The sequence below is a fragment of the Eretmochelys imbricata genome, chromosome 5 (assembly GCF_965152235.1).
Source record: "Eretmochelys imbricata isolate rEreImb1 chromosome 5, rEreImb1.hap1, whole genome shotgun sequence".
NCBI lineage: Eukaryota > Metazoa > Chordata > Testudines > Cheloniidae > Eretmochelys > Eretmochelys imbricata.
In genome coordinates this window covers 103490182-103514534 of record NC_135576.1, presented here as the reverse complement: position 1 = coordinate 103514534, position 24353 = coordinate 103490182, and the positions used below count along the sequence as shown (strand labels likewise).

General features: G+C 53.6%; 1 long non-coding RNA gene across 1 annotated transcript; it reads left to right on the top strand.

Annotated features, from left to right (window-relative positions):
• Window positions 1-13493: 13493 nt before the first annotated feature.
• On the top strand, window positions 13494-14882 carry LOC144265236 (uncharacterized). Its single transcript, XR_013346207.1, has 2 exons — window positions 13494-13558; window positions 14429-14882. It is a non-coding gene; the product is annotated as an uncharacterized LOC144265236 (long non-coding RNA).
• The last annotated feature ends 9471 nt before the right edge of the window (window positions 14883-24353 follow it).

The window sequence follows — 24353 nt, the reverse complement described above, 5'->3', positions numbered from 1 at the left end:
GGGAACAACTGAGGATAGAATCTGGCCTTTTACAACTAATAAACTTTGAAAAGATTGCCGATGACTGTATTGATTTGGCCTGCACAACGTGATCATGTCTATGCTAACAATCCTACTAGAGTCTTCCAATTCTAAGAATACTTCCTTCTTAAAAATACACAGGAAAAAAATGTGAAAGATAATGCTGCCCAGCTGCTTGTGTATTTCTCTGAGTTCTAAAAGCTATATCAAATGTTATTACAATTGTTTCCTACTTATTGTGAGCCAGATTGTGCTTGATCCATACATAAACCACAGACATGAAGGGAAAGGATCCTGAACAAGGGAGTTCTTGTATTAATTTTGATGGAGTATATGGGCCCAAAGTGTTAAAGGTGTTAGCATGACCCTGTTATTGTTTAACATTCAGCTGTGTTGTCAGATGCCACCGGTGTGGTGCTCTGCTCCATTCAGTGTTGATCAGAGTAGGCTGTGTGGGTGTGTTCCCTCTGTGTGCTGCCCTGGCTCTGCAGATAGCTGACACAGCAGACCCCTAGAGAACCACCAAAGACCACAGACTCCGATAAGGTACGAAGGCACCCGGACAGGTTTATTGCCAAACGAAAAACAGTCTCTAGCTCCCTGGATTAGATGTCTGCAGTTCTGCTAGTACGTATGTGCTCCCTGACAATGGGCATAGCTCAGACAGTGGCGGGACACTCCACTGCCCCCTAGGCTGGGCAAAGACACCACCCCAGGGATACATTCTTATACATGAGTACAAACAAGTTACACATCACTCGACTTAGTGAGGTGCAACCCCTCTATGTAACAAGTGTGACAAAGCTCTGTCCTTGCCTCCATGGGTACCACATTTCCTGGCGGATTTCGCTAGCCTCAGAGGCTCACTGTGACTCTGCACGTAACCCTTCTCTCTCTAGAGACAAAGGTCACAGTCTACTGAGCCATTTTCATCATAAGCCAGCAAGGGAGGTGAGGAGAAGTTATCCTTCCTTGCACAGTCTCTGTTGTCTCCCAGTGATTAATCAGGGGGCAAAGGTGTGCAGGGGGGGAGCCCAGGCCTACCCTCTACTCCAGGCTCCAGCCCAGGGACCCTAATAGTATCAGCTATGGTAGCTGACCTTTCAGGAACATGACATGTACAATTCCCTGGGCTACTTCCCCCACAGCAGCCCTCACTTCCTCAAGCTCCACTTCACCCTTACCTCAGGGCCTCCTTCCTGGTGCCTGATAAGGTGTGTACTACTCAGCCTCTCCAACAGCGCAACTTCCTCCCACAGCTCCTGACATGCACCCCCACTTGACTAACTGGGAGACTTTTAACTAGTTTCAGCCAGCCCCTGATTGGCTTCAGGTGTCCCAATCAACCCAGCCTTCTCCCTGCCTTCTGGAAAGTTCTTAATTGGCCCCAGGTGTCTTAATTGACCTGGAGCAGCTGCCATTTCACTTATCCTGGTACCAGGGATTTGTTTAGCCTGGAGCTAATATATCTATCTCCCACTACTTTTCTATAGCCATATGGCCTTGCCCCGTCACACAAGGTACAAGCCCTCTATGCAGAAAGGTGCTGCCTCTCACCTTGCACATGTTGGTTCGAACAACTCTATCCATCATATTACCCTTTTGCCCCTGTCTTTAGGATGGGTAAGCTTGTTCCTTGTTATGTGTGTGGAATGTGCAAGTATTGGAGTGTTCTGATATCTAGTGTCCAGTACCTTTTAGGTAGTATCTTTTTGCAGCATCAGCCCTTTCCTTGCCAGGTTCTGTGAGCAGGGCCTGCCTCTGGCTCACAGCTTAACTTTGCTTTATGTTAGCAAAGTCTTGACCATTACTTTAGCTCAGACCTTAGGCCTCATACAGGGCCTCTGATACAAGGGTTTATGTTTCAAACAAGATTTGGGGTTTACGGGGCTGGATTAACTTTTTGTGGGCCTGGCGCCAAACATATTTGTGTGCCCCCCTGGGAAATGATTGTAAAAGGGGCTGAGGGCAAAAGCACATGGGGCTGGAGCTAGGGGTGGTCCATGGAGCAAGGGAGGGGCTGGGGTAAACTGCAAGGGCAACAGAGCTGGGGAGGGGGTAAACAGAATCCCCCCCACCCCTGCCCACATAAAGTGGGTACCTACCTGGTTCTAGCCCATTCTCTTTGTCTCTCTCTGCACTGAGCTGCCCCTCCTCCCACAGGGCCATGTCTGCTGTACTGCCCAGGTAGGTTGGAGACTGTGGGGATCAGCTGACACAGTATCTACAGCCCAGGTGACGTGACAGCCAGTGGTGGATTTAGAGTTAGTGGGGCCCCCTGGCCCTGTGCTCAGCTTCATTTTTGGGGCCCCTCCTTGGGACCAGGCCAAGAAAAAGAACATTCTCTCTTATCTCCCTCCCCCTGCCCCTGTCTTTCATTCTTTTTTTCTTTCTCCTCCTCCTATAAGTAATAGCAAGTAAATGAAAATAAAGTGTGGTACCTTGATTGTTCTTGTAGTCTAACTTATTTTTCCACTGACCACTTGAAAATCATGGAGGGTCTCGACGGACACTTAATGATCTTTCCAAATATTGTAAAAAATAAACATTGAGGTGTGGGGTCTGGCCAGGAGCTAGGGTGAGGAAGGGGGCTCAGGACGTTGGGGTGTGGAGCGCTTACCTGGGGCAGCTTCTGTTTGGTGTGAGGTGTGCCGGTGTGAATATGTGTGTGTGTGTGTGTGTGTGTGCAGGAGCTCCTGTTTGGTGCTCAGGATGCAGGTGGGGATATGTGGGGGCTGCAGGAGTCAGGGCATCGGGTGTGGGGGGGCTGGGTATGTGTGGGGGGTGCAAAAGTCAGGGCAGGGAGCTGGGGAGGTGTGAGGGGGGTGCATGGGTCAGGGCAGGGGGCTGGGGGTGTGTGAGGGGGATGCAGGGGTCAGGGTGGGCAGAGGACTGGGGGTGTGGGCTGGGGTTGTGGGGTGCTCACGGCAGGGGGCTTGAGGGGGTATGCCCCGATTCCAGCCCCTTCTCCAAGGCCCCATCCCCGCCTCTTCTCCGCCTCCTCCCTGGAGCAGCGAGCACACTGAGGCACTGCTCTTCTCCCTCTCTCCTGCTGGCAAACAGCTGATCGGCGGCAGGGAGAGGGAGTGGGGAAGGAAGGAAGCACGCTGTGGGAAAAGGCGGGGAAGGAGCTTGGCTGGTGGCAGAGCCTGCCCTGCTGCAGCAGGAACCGGAAGCATCAAGCTTCTGCCCCCACAGGAGAGAGCGGGGGGGTGGAGAAGAGCGGGCTGGGCCCCCTTTGGACCATGGGCTTGGTGCCATGGCACCATGGTAAATCGGGTACTGGGCATTTAGTATATAGCAGTGGTTCCCAAACTTTAACAACCCGCGAACCCCTTTCATGAAAATATCAAATCTCACAAACCCCCTCCTAAAAATGAATATTTCCAGGGATTTTCTCCCTTACCTGAGCATAAATTATAGAAGCAGTGATCTTGGAAATAATTTGGGTTTTTTTATGACACATTTATTGCACACTATTTATTATTACATTATTATTTATCATTACATTATGAAAATGGCAACAATCTTCCAAGATTTCACTTTTGTAGCTCGTATCACTTCAGTTAAGCCTGTTAGAGGACAAGGCTCCTACATTTTTCATCAAGGAGTACCGGACATGAACCAGCATGAAGGTATGTATTTAAGAAGCCAACTCAAATAAAGAGTTCCTCCCACAAGCGTTCGGGTCATGAGCAGTCCAGGCAAACAACGCACAACTATAACAAAGCTTAAACTTGTTCTTCATAATAATTTTGGTGGGGGTGCAGGCCCTGGGACAGAGTTTGGGTGCAGGCTCTGGACTAGGGCAGGGGGTGGGTGTACAGGAAGGGGGGAAGGGTGCAGGCTCTGGGGCAGAGTATGGGTGCAGGCTCTGGGAGGTAGTTTGGGGATGGGAGAGGGTGCAGAGGGAGGGTGCAGGCTCTGGAACGAAGTTTGGGTGTAGGCTTCGGGCTGGGGCAAGGCATGGGGGTGTAGGAGCAGGTGAGGGGTGCAGGCTCTGGGAGGGAGTTTGGGTGCTGGGTGCAGGCTCCAGGCTGGGGGAGGGGCTGGGGTGCAGGAGGGGTGAGGGGTGCAGGCTCTGGGAGGGAATTTGGGGATGGGAGGGGGTGCAGAGGGAGGGGTTGCAGGCTCTGGGAGAGATTTTGGGGGCGGGAGGGGATGTGGAGAGAGGGGGTGCAGGCTCTGGGGCAGAGTATGGGTGCAGGCTCTGGGAGGGAGTTTGGGGGATGGAGGGAAAGGGGTGGGGGTGCAGGCTCTGGGAGGAAAGGGGTGGGGGAAAGAGGTGGGGGTGCAGGCTCTGGGAGGGGATTGGGGGGTGCGGCGCTTACTTGGCGCTCCTAGGCAGGGCAGACCGGAAGTCTCCATGTGCTGCTACACCCCAGGCACTGCCCCCGCAGCTTCCCATTGGCCGCCGGGGCGTTTGGGGCGGGACACAGACCCACTCTGCCTAGGGGCCACAGGGAGGGGCCGGCAGCCACGTGGAGTGAGCAGGCAGGAAGCTGCTCAGCTCTGCTGCGCTGCCAGTGGTGAGTGGGGGCCCTGGGCTGTTTAAAATGGCCTGGGGGATGCGCAGCGGGAGGAGGGGGCAGGGGCGGGCGTGGAAGGTGGGGCAAAGGGAGAGACCCGGCTTCAAACAGTGCTGGAGCCGGGCCTGTGGTACCAGGCATTCCTGGTGCCCAGGCACCACAGGCCCGTAGAACTCGCTGCCCATGAATGCATTGTGACAGGGTCGGGCCAGATGGCTACAGGAGAGTGATAGAAGGCAGATATATTAGCCCCAGGCTAAGTAGGTCCTTTTCCCCTGGATAAGGTAACAGGGAAGGTTTTTTTTTTGTTTTGTTTTGTTTTTTGAAACAGAAAGAAAGTTTATTGGTAACGCTTACAGAATTACCAAAGAAAACAAAACAACTATGCAACAAAACAACGCAATCAGAAGGTATAACACAGCAGCTTTCAGGAGGGAGAAGTGTTCAGGCTAGCCTGGGCCCAGAGCGGGGGGGCTTCCTCGACACTCATGGTCTTCCACCCTCCTGAGTTACCTGGTGGCCTAGAGCGGGGGGGCTTCCTCGACACTCGTGGTCTTCCACCCCCTCGAGTTACCCAGTGCCGCGCCCAGTGTCACCGATCCTCCCTCTCCTGAGAGTGCCCGGTAAGATGGGCACGGCTGCGGGGTGGGCGGTTTAGGGGTGGGGGGGGTAGACACCCATGTATTATAGGACCCCTCCTAGATGACAGAAATGATGGTATCCACAGCGGCAACGGCTGGGGCTGGTGTCTCTCGCTCTTCCCCTCAATCAAAGGGTCAGACGGAGGGAACCGGACGGGGTCACCGAGCAGAGAACCCCAGACAGCGCCCACCGCTCCTCGAAGGCGTCAAGGGAGTCGGTGGACGCCGCCCAGGGGAACTCCGCCCGGATACGTGAATGTACTGAGGATCGGAAAACGGCCCCACAATCGCAGGACGTTTCATGGGCCAACCTCCTCTCTCTGGTTTTATAAATGGCTGTTTTAGCCAAAGCTAGGAGGAGGTTGACCAGAAGATCCCGCGACTTTGTGGGGCCATGGATGGGAAGTGTATAGATAAAAGGGTGAGGGGAGAAATGAAGCCAGAAGCGTAATAGAATATTTGTGAGGAGCCGGAAAAGGGGCTGCAATCTGGCACACTCTAAATACACGTGCGCCAGGGTTTCCCTCACATTACAAAAAGGACAAGTGTCCGGGATGGGGGTAAACCGTGTCAGAAACACGCCCGTGCTCACAGCTCCATGAAGGAGCCGCCAACTGATGTCCCCGACGGGCCTTGGGACCAAGGTGGAATACAGGCTGGCCCACTGAGGTTGCTCACCCTCCAAAGGTGGCAGGAGATCCCGCCACTTTGTATCGGGGCGGGACACCAGGGTGTGGGCGTGAAGGGTGTGAAGTGTAAGTGTATATAAGTATTTCCGTGGTGCAATTTGAAAGCTAACCGGCTGCAGTTCATGCAGCCGGCTTGCAGTGAAAGGGTGAGGGGTTTGTTGGGATCTACGGGGTAGGGGCCCGATGGAAAGGTCCGGCGGGCCTGGGGTAAGGGATGGGCGGGGTGCGCCCTCGCACAAGGCTCGGCTAACATAAGCCCGAGCAGCGGGGGTCAAGGCAGCCTTCACCTCCTGAAGTACGCGCCGGGGGGTACGGAGGCTGGAGAGCCCCATGCGCCGAGCGAGAGTCAGGAGATCCAGCCAGTCTCTCCGGTCGTAGTCCAGGAGGTCTCCGACCCTCGTGACTTCCACCTGGACCAACCTCTGGCGCACCGAGCGGGACTCCGCCACCTGCACACGGAGCTGGGGGTTGTGTAGCAGGGGCTCCGTGAGGAGATCTGCTCCCACGGTGGCCGCCACGGACCTGGTTGTTAGAAACAGTTTCCAGGTCCGGAGGAGGTCCTGGTAGAAGACCGGCAGCCCGGAGAGGTCTCGCGGAAAACCCCTCGGAGAAAGATAAAAGAGCTGCCGGTCGTATTGAAGCCCTTGGAAACGGCGCAGGAAGGCGTGCGCCAATATGCTCCACGCCGAACTACTTGCACTATAAAAGAGCCTCTGCAGGGCCTGGAGGCGGAAAACGCGGACCTGAGTGTACAGACACTTCAGGCCCTGCCCTCCCTCCTTCAGGGGCAGATGAAGAACTCCAACAGGGGCCCAGTGCATTCCTGACCAGAAGAACTCTAGAATCAATCTCCGGAGGTGGGTCAGGAAACCCGGGGCCGGGCCAGGGTGTTGAGCCGGTACCAGAGCGTGGACAGGACTAGTTGGTTAAGCACCAGTGCTCTCCCTTGGAGGGAGAGACATCGGAGTAGCCTCGTCCATCTCCGGATCCGCTCTATCACCCCGCCCTCTAAATTTTGCCAGTTCTCCGGCGGGGAAGGATGCGTGGCGGAAAGGTAAACGTCAAGATAGAGCAGTGGACCCGCACTCCACCGGATGGTCTGAAGTGCGGGTGGGAGGGAGCTTACCTGCCGCCAGTCCCCCACCGCCAAGCCAGAGCTCTTGACCCAGTTGACTCGGGCGGAGGAGGCTGCCGAATAGATGGCTTGGCATGCCTCCACTCGCGCCAAGTCACCCGGGTCCTGGACCACGAGGAGCACGTCATTGGCGTACGCCGACAGGACCAGCCGCAGCTCCGGCTCCCGCAGCACCAGCCCTGTCATCCTCCTGCGGAGGAGACAGAGGAAAGGCTCGATCGCCAGAGCGTACAACTAGCCCGAGAGGGGGCACCCCTGCCGCACTCCTTGCCCGAAGCTGACTGGTTCAGTCAGGGTCCAGTTGAGCCTAACCAAACACTCCGCGGAGGCATACAGCACCCGGAGAAAACTCACAAACTGAGGTCCAAATCCAAACGCCTGCAGAGTGCCCAGGAGGTACCCATGGTCTACTCTATCGAACGCCTTCTCCTGATCAAGAGACAGGAGGGCGAACGATAGACCATCTCTCCGCCCGAGTTCCAAAAGGTCTCGGACTAGAAAGAGGTTGTCGAAAATGCTGCGACCCGGGACAGTATAGGTCTGGTCTGGGTGGACCACGTCCGCCATCATGGACCCTAGCCGCAGCGAGATTGCTTTCGCTACGATTTTGTAATCCGTGCTAAGGAGTGAGACGGGACGCCAGTTTCGTAGATCGCGGAGGTCCCCCTTCTTCGGCAGCAAAGCGAGCACCGCTCGCCTGCATGACAGAGGGAGGACCCTGCTCTGCAAGGACTCAGCCCAGACGGTGACTAGGTCTGGGCCGAGAATGTCCCAGAACGCGCGGTAAAACTCCATGGTCAGCCCGTCCATGCCCGGAGATTTATTGGTGGGCATGCGACGGAGGGCTTCCGAGAACTCGGCCAGGGTGAGAGGCAGCTCTAGTCGGTCTCGGTCGCCCACGCTGACCGTGGGGAGTTCCTCCCAGAGCACCTCGCAAGCGTCAGGATCGGTCGGGTCCGGGGAGAAAAGGTTTGTGTAGAAGTCACGGGCCCTCCCACACATCTCCTCCGGATCCGTGAGGGGGGTGCCGTCTTCCGCAAGAAAGCAGGTGGTGTGTTTCTTGGCCCCCCTCGTTTTCTCCAGGGCATAGAAGAAGCGGGAGCCGCGGTCCATCTCCCGAAGGAGGCGGATGCGGGACCGAACGAAGGCATCTCGGGCCCGGTGGTCCTCAAGGGCCCGGAGCTCCTCCCGCTTCTCCCGGCACGCTCCGCAGAGGGACGTGTCCTCGGGATCGGTGGCCAGGCGCCTCTCCATCTCTAAGACCTCCCGTTCCAACTGCTCTATCGCCGCATTTCGCCGTCGGCTGGTGCCCCGAGTGTAGTCACGGCAGAAGAGCTTGGCGCGCACCTTCCCAAGATCCCACCATCGCTGCACCGAGGGAAAGGCACGCCACTGCTCTCGCCAGGCCAGCCAAAACTCCCGGAAGGACATCACAAAGCTCTCGTCCTCCAATAGGCTGTTATTAAAGTGCCAATAGGCCGGCCCCGGTCTCTCTGCACGGAGGGAGACGGTTACAGTAACTAAATGATGATCGGAAAATGGGGCCGGCCGAATGGCGGAGGAGTGGGCCTGTGAAAGATGGAAACGGGATAAGTAAATACGGTCCAACCGAGAGTGGTGTGACCGATGGGCCTCCACCCAGACAAAGGTGAACGTGGAGGTGTCATTCGGGTGATGGTCACGCCAGACGTCCACTAGGGAGTGATGGTCAACTATCCCTTGGAGAATATTCGCAGCGGCCGGACTCGATTCGGCCCCTGAGCGGTCCCGTTCCTCGAGGGTGGTGTTAAAGTCCCCTCCCAGGACCAGGCACTCGTGCGAATCCAGGGTGCCGAGAAAGTCGGACACCTGCTGATAAAATTGTGGCCGCCTGGAGCTCATTTGCGGGGCATAAATGTTAACAAAATTAACCACGAGCCCTTCCATACGGACTCAAAGGTGCAGCAGGTGGCCCGGCACGGCCTCGTTGACCCCTAGCACTTCAGGCCGTAGGTTGGGGGAGAACAGGATCGCCACGCCAGGTCGCGAAGTGGCTAAAGTATACCCCGTCCCCCCACTCCAGCCGCCACCTGTCCTCGGCGGCCGGGTCCGTATGGGTCTCCTGCAGGAAAACTACAGAGTACCTCCCCTCCCGAAGGTAAGAGAGCACCTGGGACCTGCGGAGAGCCATCCTACAGCCCCTGGTATTCAGGGTCGCAATAATAAGAGGCGTCATGCGGAGGGCTGGGGGGGTGGGGGCCTTGTATTGGCGGGGGGGTTCAGGGCCCCCGGCGGGTTGCACAGCAACCCGTGACCCATCCCGTGGGTGAGTAGATCTACGAGCGAGCCCACAGTTTCCGACGCGGCCGCAGCACCGCGCCTTCCTTGCCCCCTGCCCTCCTTTATAAGGGCCCTTGTGGCCTGGAGGAGTTGATCAAAGTCCCCCCATAGCTGAAGAGCCAGCTGTGCCCTATCGCGGGCGCCACGGGTGTGCTCTAGGAACTTCCGTAGCGCATGCCGCAGCTCATGGGGGGGTGGGGTTACAATTCCCGAGGTGTTCCCTGATGGGCTTCTTAATACAGCCTCGTGGTCTGCTAAGGCGGGTAGACAGGGTGCGGACCACCGACGGGGCGTCTGACAGGCTGGGGTTATTAAATTCATTTCACGCCTTGGGGTGGAGGGGGATGGCAGGGGAAAAATTGCCACTCCTAATGGGTCGCGGCTAGAAAGTGCAAAGACTGCTCCCTGGGGGGAATCCGCGAAAGGCGGAAAGGAAATAACCCCAGGGGCGGCATTAACATTGCAGGAGGAGGGAACTTGGGCAGGGGCAGGGGTGGGGGCAGGGGCAGAGGTAAGGCTCTGGGGTGCAGGAGGCAAGCAGCTAAAGGAAAGTGCCTCCTGAGCAGAGTCAAGGGTTAAGGGGTAAGGGAGGGGGCTCCCAATAATGCTAGGTGCTGGCTCCATGGTGGTCTTAGCAGCCATGGCATCAGGTGGGGGACCACCTTCTGCAGGGTGCTCACCCGGGAAGGCAATTAGGGGGAGGGAGCATGGGGAAAGGGAGGCTGGGGTAAGGCTGCCCAGCTCGAGGCCAGCCGGCAGCAGATCATCCCCTCCCTGGGTGACCGGGGTCAAATCTAGGGCCTCAATCTCCGCGTACACGGGGGAGAGGCCAACTCCTGCCACCCCAGGGGCCTCTCCTCTAGGGCCCGCCTCAACGGTCGCCTCGGGGTCCGCAGGGGGTTCGGGTAGTGTCCAGGCAGAAGGGGCGTCCTCAGAAGTCTCGGAGGGGAGGGTCTCCCGTGGAGGGGGGATTCTGCCCTCCAATGCCGGTCCGTCTTCCCCTCCCGACACCAGCGGATGGATCTCGCTCGTGGCCGTGGCGGGAGGCTCGATAGCAGTGCCTCCTTTCCTGGTCTTCCGGGGGGCTTCCGCGTCGGATGGATGCAGCGGAGCTCGAGCCTTCCGCTTGCCTCGCTTCCCCTGGACTAAGGTCCAGCCCTCCATAGCGTCATCTGGGGGCTGGTTAGCAGGGGTCGTGTCGGGGGGCGGAGGCGATGGTTTAGGGGTTCGGGGAGGTAGCGGTGAGGCAACATGAGGGGCGGGGGTTTCTCCTTGGGGAGGGCCCTCTCCTATACCCGGTAATATCCTTGCCACACCCTCCTCCATAGGCTCTGTTGGATTAGTACTAGCAAGGGTGGAACTCCCTTGCTCACCCGGGCGTTGTAGGGAAGGTATCTCTTGGGCCCGGACGGGAGCAGCGATGGGTCGAGTAGGAGGAGGGTTGGTTTCAGGTGCTGGGCAGCCAGGGGCGTCGGCAGCGACGGGGCCGATGTCCTGCCGGGTCCCGGGGGTTTCGGGTGCCCCTCCCCCCCGGGCCAAAGGGCAGTCTCTGCGGACATGCCCCGCTGAACGGCAGAGGTAACACCGGGCCTCTCCGGTGGAGTAAAAGACCCGATAGCGGGCTCCCTGGTAGGGGACTAGAAAGGACCCCTCGAGCGCCTCTTCGTCACGCGCCCCTGCCGGTGGTAGAAGCTGCACTTGCCGGCGGAACGAAAAAATGTGACGGAGGGTGGGGTCCTTGCAGCCCAACGGGAGAGGGCTGATGACAGAGACAAGTTTCCCCAGGGTGGAAAGAGCGGGTAACAGGGCAGCATTGGGTAAGAAGGGAGGAACGGAGGTAAGGACGAGGCGAACGCCCAGATCTTCTAACGGTTCTAGGGGGACAAACACCCCCCCCACCGTCAGGCCCCTCTCTACCGCCTCCTGGGCGGCATCCTCCGAGGCTAAGAAGAAAACGACCTTCCCATACATCTTGGAGGCCGCCACAATAGCCGTGGGTCCTACCACCTTCGCCAACGCCTGCACGTATGTCTCCACGTGGGGCGAGGCGGGCACCAGGAGGAACGGACGCCGTGCTTCCTGGTCAAGGCGGGGAAAGGGCCTCGGCCGCTGGTGATGGTGGCGGAGGCGGGGGGGGGGGGCGAGATGACGAGGCGGCAGGCAGGGGAGAGTCCGCTGCCGCCCGGGCATACGTCCTGGGGGCCGGGGGAGGGACAATCGCAGAGCTGGTGGAGGGAAACGCAGGGAGGGGCGCCACGGTTGATGACGAGGCCACAGCGGTGGGGGCAGCCCCTGCCATGGAGGGCTCAGTGGTTTTAGCGGGGCCCTTTCCTTTCCACCCGCCCTGGCCCTTCCGGCGAACCGGGGGGGTTTCCTAGAATCTGGGGGGGCGGTGGGTGCAGCAGCAGCAGCAGCGATCACCCTGGTGCCTCCTGCTACCGGTGCCCCAGCAGGGGGGGTGGCAAATATCTTGACAATAGTGGTGGGGGGGGACCTTGGGGGTCGGGCGGTGGTGGTGGTGGGGGAGGGACAACTAATTTTGTTGAAGCAGTCTCTCCCCTCTCGTTCCCCGCCATTGTGAGCAGGGAGAGACAGGAAGACACCGGAAGGAGGAGGGGGGAGGGGAAAGGCGGAGTAGCCCCTCCTTCCGCTAGGCTGCAGGCAGGGAGGGGGGGGAATGCCGAGGGGGTTAAACTGGGGGAGGGGAGGGAAAACAAAATCGGGGTCCAGTAATAGGGGCAAGCTGTGGGATAAGCAATCCGGGGGGGGGGGGGCGGGTGCAGACCCACACACGTTTGTCCAAAGAGTCTCGGTTGGTCGGCTGTTCTGTCCGGTCCGGAAGGCAAAATTCAAAGCGAACAGCTGGATCCGAAGGGAGATGACAGGTTGCCAGCAGGGACAGACGGCGGGGGGGCCGTGACAGTTGTAATAACGATGGGGAGGTAGGGGCACCGATGGATCAGGGGGGTGGGGGTCTCCACGCCACACCCCCTGTGCCGCCACAAACGCGAGTAATCACAGTCAAACTCCCCCCCACGAGAGTATAATTCAGAAAATTACTCAGTCTTACGGCCCCCTCACGATGATTTATAGCGCTCTTGAATTATTTCTTCTGTCTGCTGAAATCTTCGTCTCCGGCTGTGTTGGCTGTGTTCCAAGGCCTCCGGCATGTTAAGAATGTTGTAAAGTCCGAGCTGCTGGCAAAACGGCTGGGTCTGGGGGTTTCCACTCCCCCCTCCGGACAGCAAAATCGACAACCTTCCCCCCCCTCCTCCGGGGGCTCAGCTGAGGCAAATAGCTGCGCCCGAAAGCAGGCGTGGGGGGGGGCGGGTGCTGGCAAAGGACGTAGACGGAAAAAAAAGAGGCAAAAAATGAAAAAAAAAACAAAAAAAGCGTCTGGCCCGGTCGGGGGGGGACTAAGGCAGGTGCAAAAAGTAAGAAAAATCCGGGCCAGGGGGCTTTAGAAAAGAACAGAAAGCAGATAGCTGAGGAGCAAGCAAAAGACGTTCCGTTTCCCAACAGGGAAGGTTCCAGAACAATCAGGAACCTTCTGGAGACCATTAAGACAGGCTGATTAGAACACCTGCAGCCAATCAAGAAGCTGCTAGAATCAATTAAGGCAGGCTAATCAGGGCACCTGGTTTTTAAAAAAGGAGCTCACTTCAGTTTGTGGGGTGCGTGTGAGGATCTGGGCGCAAGAGGCACTAGGAGCTGACAGTGAGAACTCGAACTGTTGGAGGACTGAGGTGTACAAGCATTATCAGACACCAGGAGGAAGGTCCTATGGTGAGGATAAAGACGGTGTTGGGAGAAGGCCATGGGGAAGTAGCCCAGGGAGTTGTAGCTGTCGCACAGCTGTTCTAGGAGGCACTCTAGACAGCTGCATTCCACGGGGCCCTGGGCTGGGACCCAGAGTAGAGGGCAGGCCTGAGTTCCCCCCAAAATCCTCCCAACTCCTGATCAGACACAGGAGGAGTCGACCTGGACTGTGAATTCAGAAAAACGGCCAGGCCGAGGGCTGCCGTGAAGCTCCAAGGCGAGCAAATCCGCCAATAAGCACGAGACCCACCAAGGCAGAGCAGGAACTTTGTCACAGCATATAAAGCCATTTTTTATATAATCGTTGTCTTATTTTCTTTTCTTCATAAGCAACTTTCCAGGACCATCATGATCATTGACATTTTCCACACTTTGGACTTGACGAAACGCTAGCTGATGTCAAAGGTTTGTTTTCTCGTGTCTTTACACTTTCCTTTTTCAGCCACAAGTCCATATTGGGTGTACAACAGTTCAAATAAAAATAACACACTGAGAATGCTAACAAAGAACAAACTAGAAAATGAGACGATTCACTCACGTCTCATTGGAGCAAAACAGCACGCTACAGAGAATGACGGAGTATGGACTAACTGAGAGTCGTTTCCGCCACATTGGGTACAATGACCTTGGTTCCGGCTGATTTGGCACACAAATACCTTTTCTTCCACCATCAGGGGGGTGCGGGGCCAGGGTCAAATTAGCCTGGATGGCCCCCCCCAGATACAGCATGGCTCCCCCTCCCACTCTGCCTCTCATGCCGCCCAGCTTCCCCTGTCAGCCAAGGACAGGGTCCCGGTTGCCACCCTGCCTGCCATGGTGCTCGGTGCCTGGGCTGCCGACCCTGCACTCCACGGGACTCCAACTGCCTGCCCCAATGGCTATGGGGCTCCAGCTCCAGCCCCACATACCTGGGTCCCAGCTGCTGCCCCGCACGACCCGGGTCCCTAGCGACAGCTCTGTCCGCCATTACAGAATTTTTTCTGAGAACCCCCTGATACATTTCACAAACTCCAGTTTGGGAACCACTGATTTAGAGTCTGATTTTTAAACAAGGAAAAAGCTCTAAAAGGACAGAGCACACAGGTGCTTTTTCTGTTTTGTTAGTGTGACGTTATCTGATTAAAATCTGACCATATAGATCATTTTTGCAACCACTGTTATATATTTGCAGCAAATATTGTACAAAGGTTGTCTAGTGAGGTGTCTATAAAAAGGTTATGTTTTGCTGGTTATGATTATGCTAGCTGTATGCATGTGTCATTTTTGTATTTAAAGTGCTATAAAATCCCTCCTGGCCAGAGGCAAAATCTTTTTACCTGTAAAGGGTTGAGAAGCTAAGGTAACCTCGCTGGCACCTGACCCAAAATGACCAATGAGAGGACATGATACTTTCAGATCTGGAGTGGAGGAAAAAAGCTTTTGTCTGTCTGTGTGATACCTATGCCGAGAACAGATCAAGGATGCAAGCCCTCCAACTCCTGTAAAGTTAGTAAGTAATCTAGCTAGAAAATGCATTTGGTTTTCTTTGTCTTGGCTTGTAAATTCCCTGTGCTGGAGGAAATGTGTATTCCTGTTTTTGTGTCTTTTTGTAACTTAAGGTTTTGCCTAGAGGGATTCTCTATGTTTTGAATCTGAGTGCCTATAAGATTATCTTCTATTCTGATCTTACAGAGTTGTTCTCTTATCTTTTTTTGTTCTTCTAATAAAGTTCTGATTTTTAAGAATCTGACTGGGTTTTTTGGGTCTTAAAAATCCAAGGCTGGTTTGTGCTCATCTTGTTTATTCTCAAGCCTCCCCAGGAAAGGGCGTGTAAGGGCTTGGGGGAATATTTTGGGGAACTAGGAACTCCAAGTGGTCCTTTCCCTGTTCTTTGTCTAAATCACTTGGTGATGGCAGCATACTGTTCAAGGACAAGGCAAAGTTTGTGCCTTGGGAAAGTTTTTAACCTAAGCTGGTAAAAATAAGCTTAGGGGGTCTTTCATGCAGGGCCCCACATCTGTACCCCAGAGTTCAGAGTGGGGAAGGAACCTTGACAGCTCTATCCCTGGATTTCAAATGTTTGCTCCTGGGGTAATGCACACAAAGTAATCAGCCACATATGCCATGTAAGATATTTGCAAAGATGTCATAATTTGCCAGATATGATAATCTTGTTTATATGTTTGTATCACCTTTGTATTATGAGTTATAGATACGTCTGTATTTCAAACTCGTGCTATGCTTCTGGGTAACACCCCAGACAGTTTGGCATCAGCACTGCCTAGTCTGCTTGATGGCCCATTAAGGACCATCAGCTTTACAATTGACCCATTGAGGGAAGCAGATACATCTTATGACTCAGCAAGGCATGCAGGGGCATTTCTCTTAAAAGAACTCCAAGACTTCTAAACCATGTGCTGGGCAGCTTGTGTTTGAAACAAAGAAATCACAGGCCACATGGCAAGAGACTATAAAAGGCAGCTGCATCTTCTCCATTTGGTCTTCAATCCTGCTTCTTACCTCTGGAGGAACTTTGCTACAAACTGAAGCTCTGAACAAAGGACTGAATGACCCATCCAAGCTGTGGCTGTACTCCAGAGACTTGATGTAAGCCAGCAGTTTATTCCATCACTGCTACAAGCCTGAGCCGAGAACTTTGCCCTTAGTGTGTAACTGATTCCTTTAACCAATTTGAACTCTCACCTTTTCTTTATTTTTATAAATAAACCTTTAGATTTTAGTTAATAAGAATTGGCTGTAGCGTGTATTTGGGTAAGATCTGAACATTCGTTAACCTGGGAGGTAATGTGTCCCATCCTTTGGGACTAGCAGAACCTTTTCTTTTATACGATGAAATAAGATTTACAGAAATTTTCATCATATTTGACATGGGTACCTGGATGGAGGCCTGAGGCTGGATCACTTTAAAGGAACTGTATGTCTGGATTTATGAGTATCCAGTAAGGTAATAAAGAAGCTGTTTTATGCTGTCTTGGTAAATCTAAGTATTGGAATATCCACCAGCTTTATGGGGACTGTCTGCCCCATTCTTTGCAGTTCATCCTAATTGAGTGACCACAGCTGGCTCTACCCTAGAACTCTGGTCACAGTTAGCTGATATAACTCACTGGCAGTGATGCTCTTCTTAAGAAATAGAAGATATTAGTAATAAGTACACTGTCTCCCTAACGGGAACACAGTATGAGTAATGGCAGGAAGGGGAGGAGTAGTGTGAGAGAAAATGAAGAGGTCAGCCAGAATCCACGTGGAACTCCTGTTTTCTCCACACATCAGAGATACACAAGATCTCTGTATAGGATCTGTTTTGTACAGCAAAATCCAAAAAGAGGGAGACATTTCTTGCTATTTATATCAACAAAAGGAATATGCAGTAAATTGGGCATAACATAAACTAAACTGCTGTGAATTCCCCTTCTCCCATTGTAGTAAACGCACCTGGTTTCACTTTGCTGTTTGGTCTGCTGCCCTCCTGTTTAGAATCTGTGAATTTTGTGAGTGAATCTGATGACATTTTGCTCTGCCTGCTGTGGCTAGGTCCACCTACTGCTTTTACTCTACCTGCTGCTCAAATGACCAGAACTGCTTCTGGGGCCTGATCTTTGTTTTCCACAGGCAAGACAACTGGGACCTGTAGTGAGCTCTGCTCACATAAAACAGTTGTAGCTGTTAGTAGTACCGCATTGTGACGTTCCCCTCTGGTGTTATCTGGACCAGTGATCTGCTAGGTCACTCCAATCCCTGTCTCTGGGAGCCAGCCTTACCCTGCTCTGCTGTGAGAACCCCCACTCCTGGGCTGTTCACGCACAGTCTCTGGCATGTAAGCTGCTCCCAGCTACTTGCAACCAAATGACACTAGCCAATATCTCCGGTCCCAGACACAACCCTGGGAACCTCTGTCTTGCAGTGTCCAGTTATGTCCACTGGACGCTGTAAGCTTATATGAGTTCATAATTTAACAAAGAAATTGATATGTACCAGGCTTGTTATCCCAAGGGGAGTCTCTGTCACACTTCAAACCAAACGCACTGTTTCAGGTAGAATAAACAAACAGATTTATTACTATAAAGATAGATTTTAAGTGATTTTAAGTCAAAACATAAATCAGATTTGGTCAATACTTCCAATGCCCTTACAAACCTAGATACTTCTCACCACAGGCTGGCTGGTTGCTCTTCAGCCAGGCTCTCCCCTTTAATCAGTGCTTCAGTCGGTTGGTGTGGTGTCTGTAGATGTCAGTGGAAGAGAGAGGAAGAGCATGGCAAACATCTCTCCCTTTTATCATGTCCTTTCTTCCCTCTTGGCTTTGCCCCCGCCACCCCAGAGTCAGGTGAGCATTACCTCATCATAGTTCCAAACTGAGCAAAGGAAGTGGGGTTACTCCTTCGAGAGTCTAACAGATTCTTTTGTTGCTGCCTAGGCCAGCGTCCTTTGTTCCTGTGAGGCTGAGCTGGATTTGTCCCATACCTGCACTGATGAGGTGTAAACTGCCTCTCTGTTCTTGGAGAGATTTTACCTGGGCTTGCTTTAAGCCATGAGGATACATTTTCATCCCCATAACTATATACATGAAATTATAAGCTATAAAATTACTGTAACAATTCCTATAACAACCATGCGCAGTGCATCATGAGCCTTCCAAAGACATTTGACAGGACAAATTTTGCATTGGATACCACACAATCATTTTACAAGGATGAACATGGGGGTGCTGGGTGTTCCCCCGAGGTACAGAGTGTCACACACACATAAAGGCTTTAAATGCCTGACCCTTAGCTTCCACTGTAACGAGAGGCCTGGACTTGACTCACACAGCCATCTTGTGTACGGACTTAGCATAAACTGCAACCACCTTGTATGCTCAGCCACCATAAGTTGGAATCAAAAACTAGAGTCAAGGGAATTCTGCCTTGCATGGCGGTGGGTGAAACATGGGCTCGGGAAGGCTAGTCTCTGGCCCGGCCCACCCTTTCCACCTGAGGCCCTGCCCCTCCTGCTCCTTTCCCCTGACAAAGCCAAGAGACCCCCAAGTCCGCCAGCCCCTGCCAAGCCCTGGGCCGCCCAAGCACCTCCAGCCCTGGAGCGATCAGCCTCAGAACACCGGGCAGACATAGGGGTGCCAACTTTCTATTTGCAGAAAACCAAACACCCTTGCCCCGCCCCTTCTCTGAGGCCACGCCCCCAGCTACTCCATTCCCCCCTCCCTCCGTCAATCGCTCTCCCCCACCCTCACTCACTCACTCACTCATTTTCAATGGGTTTGGGCAGTGCGGGTGAGGGGGTGAGGGCTCTGGCTGTGAGCTCTGATGCTTGGGGTGCAGGAGAAGGCTCTGGGGTGGGGCCAGAGATGAGAGGTTTGGGGTGCAGTAGGGGGCTCTGGGCTGGGGCAGGGGGTTGGGATGGGAGAGGGGGTGAGGGCTCCGTCTGGGGGTATGGGCTCTGGGGTGGGGTCGGGGTTTGGGGTGCAGGATGTTTTCCTGAATTTGATGAGTTAGTTGTTATGGCTCGCCACTGATCGCATCTGACCAGAAGATTTATAGGTTCTTATCCAATTCAGACTACAGAGTTCAAGAACTCAGAGAGTTCTATATTGGGAGAGGACTCTTGGGGTGCTTGGCAAGAACACATATACTGAGGACAATACCAAATTGATTAAAAACTTTATTGAAATTAACATAAGAATAATAAATGCTATGAAACTTATAACTGCAAAACAGTAAAAGAATTCAAAAACTCCTGGTGGTAACATTTCTATTATAAGTACCTTAACCTAACATACTCACACCCTTTCTTGAGGATCTGTAATAGGAGGTGAAGGACCAGCCTCACTCCTGGCATGCCCGAAAACATGATGGTGCTGGCTTCCCCAATAGTTAGGAATGTTGAGTAGTTATACTATACTACACAAGCTGAGCTGATAGTACGATAGAAGATAGTCTACAGAATATAGGAAAACTGAAAAAAGCACTCCAAGAAAATGAAGCTTCAGGAGTTACAAGAGCCTAGAAGAACCTCCTGACTCTTCCTTACGAGGTATTTTATAGGATTCTGAGACTATGTAATTCAGGCCCAACCTACTGTACCCTTAGCTTACTTCCATACCCTAAGAAATTTATGGGTACCCTTCTCCTATAGGTTAGTTAGTGGATTATGACACTTATTTTCTAAATATATTAATAAGGATTATCTCACTCCAAAACTGCCAACCTAGGCTCTCTTGGTGACCTCCAAGTTGTGGTGTACCCTGCGGTTACCAACCGGTTGTAGATGCCGGATAAATCTGTTGAGTGATGTGGATAGTTCCTCCCTTTGGTTCCCCAAAGTTCAGGGACCATTCTTATCTGTGCCAAAGGTTGCTAGCTTTTATACTGACATATTCTTAACTGATTATACTTTTTGCTATATAGCAGATCTTACCGGATCTTACAGACCGGTAGGCTTCTTGCATTTTAACATTTCAGTAAAACTTATTATTAGGAAACACATGCCTCAACACATTCTAAATTCAAGGAATTAATACTGATAAAATATAAGAATGAAATAGATTAACTTCAGAAAAAGAAACATATTATTTAATACAGCTGGCTGGATTAGTAGGATATAATAGCAAAATAATCCTATGGGCTTCAAGGAGGGGGCTCAGAGCTGGGGCAGGGGTTTGGAGTGCAGGAGGGGATTTGGGTTGTGGTCTCTGGGCAGTGCTTATCTCAGGCAGCTCCCGGCAAGCTGCCGACATCTCTCTCCAGCTCCTAGATGGAGGCGCAACCACGTGGCTCTACGCACTGCCCGTGCCTGCAGGCGCTGCTTCCTCATTTCCCATTGGCCGCGGTTCCTGGGGGCAGGGGCAGCGTGCAAAGCCCCCGTGGCCATCCCTCCACCTAGGAGCCAGAGGCAGATGTGGGCAGCTTCTCAGGAGTTTCGCAGAGCCGGGTAGGGAGCCTACCTGCGCCATGAACCAGACTTTTAACGGCCCAGTCAGCGGTGCTTACTGGAGCTGCCAGGGCCCCTTTTTGACCAGGTGTTCTGGTTGAAAACCAGGACACCTGGCAACCCTAGGCAGGAGGGTGGGTGGCGAGGGTGGGTAGCGCATGCTCCCTCCACCCCCCAGTCCTGGAGCACTGGGTGGGCTGGTGGCCGGTGTGTGGCCCCGCCCGCAGCCCCAGAGTGCCAGGCTGCATGGCCCCAGTGCCCCTAGCCCTGGAGTGCTGGGTGGCGCAGCCCCAGCACCAGGACCTCCCCCAGCCCTGGGCAGCCCAAGCCTCAAGAACTTCAAGTCCCAGCTGCCCTAACCCCAGTCCCAGCAGGTTCCCTGGAGGAGGAGCAGCCTCCCTGGGCTGGGGCCAAGGGGGAAGGGCAAGCAGGAGGGGGCCTCAGGGCGGAGCATAGGCAGAGCCACAAGGGACTGTTTGGGAAGGCACAGCCTTCCCCAGCCTATTATACCTGCCACCATGTGGCCTTTGCTTAGACAGATAGAGACATATCAGCTGCAGCTTACCAACAGGGATAGATTCAGTAAAATCACAGGTTGATGGGAATGGAAGGGAGAATGGACAGCTAACCTTGAGCTTCTGCAAGTTTCTTACTGGATATCTGTGTTAATTTCTTGTAAAAAGTTTTACAAGTTTTGCTGATAAGTAGAAATTATGAGGTTGTGCTGTTGCTAGGAATATTGTTTTAGCTCAACAGGTGTTATGACTGGTTAGCATTACTGTATAGTTATGTTTGATTAAAATAGTTGGTTAAGGTGTAAATAAGGACTCTCATTTTAACTATATAATGAAGGTCAGCTGAGAGGCACATTGGAACCTAACTCCGGGACACAGCTCAAGACCAAAGCTGCTAGAAATCTTAACCCCTGCATGACTATACTGTGCAGAAGCTGGAGCCCTGGATGAGATATGACCCTGACTGGCCATCGGAAGATGTCTGGCTGCTTTATTGAGAGTGGTGACCATTAGATGCTTGGTGGGTGGATTCTGCTGATTGATAATACATACATGTACATGTTTAATGATGTTCACTGTGTGAAGGCTTGTTCATTGGGAAAAGGTCCTGCTAACCTGTAGAGGGCCATTGGAATCCCGGGCCCAGGGAGGATAGAGGGTGAGAGCCCTAAATTATGTGAGTAACGCCACAACTGCTCTTTTGGCTATCTTCTTTACCGGCTTGCATTTCTCATAACTTCCCACCATTCCTACTTTCTGCCATTGCTTAAACATTTAGTTATTCTTTATTGCCTCCTACACATCGTTGGACTACACCACATTTCTGTGTCATGAAATTTCCCACCATTGGTTTGGACACAGCTGCACTTTCTGTAATAAATTTGGATATTTCCCCCTAAGCCTCACTGATATTATTGTGGTCAGTTTGGTTGTTGCTCAACCTTCATAGAACCTCATCCTCAAATTTCATACTAATTTCTTTATCCACAAGCCTCTGTCACTATCCTTTATTCTTCTTCACATCAATTCCGATCTGTGTGCGTGCTGCATGTATGGTTGTCAGAAAGTTTTCCCTTAGCAGCTCCGGTCAGGATGGCTGTGGAGCCCCCTGGAGTGGCACCTTCATGGTGCTCAATATATGACCCTGCTGACCCGACCCCCCTTCAGTTCCTTCTTACCGTCCATGACGGCCATTGGAACAGTACTCACTTGCTCAACAAGTGCTCCCTTAGTGTTCTTCTGTTAGTTATTACAGTTTATAGTTAGTGTTATAGTTAATTTAGTATAGATAGTTTAGATAGTAGGTTGGGAGCAGGGTCTCTCCCCAATCCCATCCGCTGAGCTCCAGGGCATCCTGTGAGCCCAAGGCTTTAAGCCCTGCGGTGCTTGTAATAAACCTATGCCCCTCAGTAATCCCCACAACTGTTGTCTAAAGTGTCTGGGGGAAGCGCATCAAATGGAAAGATGCAAAATCTGCAGGGCTTTTCAGCCAAGAACCAAAAAGTAGCGTGATTTCCGACTAAAACAAATGTTAATGGAACCCGCTTTCCACCCACAGCCGGTTGCAGTCTGCCAGAACCCGGCACCAGGTGCGTGTGTACGGAGTGCTCCGGCATCCATACGTGACACGGTGCTGAGGAAGGACTCTACCACAAGAGACCCTTGGCACTGGTGCTCCCTGGCACTGCACCCAGGGATAGCAGTGGCCAGACATCCCTGTGGCCCGCACTGCTTCCTGCAGCTTCCATTAGTTCCATTAGGGTACAGTGAACTGCGGCCACTGGGAGCTGCGGGCGGCCGTGCAAATATAAACAAACTGTCTGGCAGCCCACCAGCGGATTACCCTGACAGGGTGCGTGCAGCCCGTGGGCCGCAGATTGCACATCACTGGTCTAGAGGCAAGCCCGCTATGATGCGGCACTCGCAGTCCCCGGCTCATACCTGGCACTGCTCTCAGTCGCCTTCGCCGTGTCACTGCTCCCTGGCATCAAGCCACACGAGAGCCCCTCTAGCACTGGCGACATGATGCTCTCCCTCCCTGGCACCAAAGCCAGACTGGCACCAATCCCCAGTGCCAGCAGAGGACCATCACCGACCCACGGTGACATCAGAGGATCAGCACTGACCTGTGGCACCGGGCCTTCATTCTTGATCGCAGGCACTGGATACCTGCTATTGGTCCCCATCGCCAGATCCCGGGCACCGGTCACCCCAGTGAGATCATCCTGGCACCAGTCTCCTGCTTCTTCGTGGGACTGGTTGTCGGTGCATGGGCCCTTGGTGCCACCATGGTCCTCACGATCAGGATCTGCTTCCTCGGATTCTGATGCCGACTTGTACTACTCGAGGAGCAGTCGACATAGGTCCGAGAGGCAACAAAGGAGGGCACTGCTGGCCTGGCAGCCACAGTGGCAACCCCCGATGCAGTGGCTTACCATCAGGCCAAGGGTACCTTTTCAAGGGGGGGGGTCGAGATTGGTAGTCTCAGAAGACCAGTTACTCCACTCTCCTAGGGACAGGCCTATGCCTTGGGGATCTGAGGCCACGCTGTCCCAACCTCCCCTTCAGGCTCCAGTCACGGCCGAGGCGACCCCAACACGGGACCAGCTGCAGAGTCAGGCTACAGCGTCCCAGGACGTAATCGCCACAGGGGCGTGCACTGAGCAAGAGGAGGTCAGGGAGCTGGAGGGGCAGGAGGACCCGGTACACTCTCTGTCCACCTCGTCCTCTTCCCCTGATGAAGCTGTGGCAGGGGCATCAGCTTTGGGCCCTCCTCCAATTGACCATAGGGCACATCAGGACCTCCTTAGGCAGATTGCCCGCAACATGGGGTTGCAAGCGGAGGAGGTGGTGGAGGCCGAGGACCCCATGGTGGATATTCTCACTCCCAAAGGTCCATCACGGGTAGCTCTGCCTTTGATCAAAACTGTTCAAAACGATATAAAGATCCTATGGCAGATCCCGGCCTCAATTCCGCCGACCACCAGGGGTGTGGAGCGCAAATACCTTGACCCTTCCAAGGGCTATGAATACTTATTCTCACACCTGCAGCCATGCTCTCTGGCAGTGTCAGCACTCAACAAGAAAGAGCGTCAGGGACAGCAAGGATCAGCCCCCAAATCTAAGGAGTCAAAATGGATGGACCTATTTGCTAGAAAGGTCTATGCCAAGGGAGTCTCCAGCTGAGGATCGCTAACCAGAAAGCTATCCTCAGTAGGTATAACTTCAATTCATGGGCCTCCATGTTCAAGTTCAAAGAGCTGATCCCTGCGGACTCTAGGGCTGAATTCTCCTCCATCATAGAGGAAGGGAAGGTGGTAGCGTGGACCTCTCTGCAGGCGTCTCTAGACTCAGCAGATTTGGCCGCCCATACCCTCTCCTCAGGTATAGCCATGAGGAGAACATCATGGCTTCAAGCATCTGGGCTACCCCCGGAAGTGCAGCAAACCCTGCAGGACCCTCCCTTGGAGTGAAAGGGGCTCTTTTCGGAGCAGACGGACTCCACGCTGCGCAGCTTGAAAGGCTCCAGAGCAACCGTGAAGTCACTGGGAATGAATATGTCAGCAACCCAACGCAAGCACTTTAAGCCCCAACCACAACAACAACGCTCATATCCTCCTCAGCTGAGGCAGGACTTTTATAGACAAAGGGGCAGGAATAGCAGGCAGAAACCTTCCAATCCCCTTCAGGGCAAGGTCATGGCCAATCTCAGTCTCCATCAGGCTCTAAACAGGCCTTTTGAAGATGCGCCCAAGGAC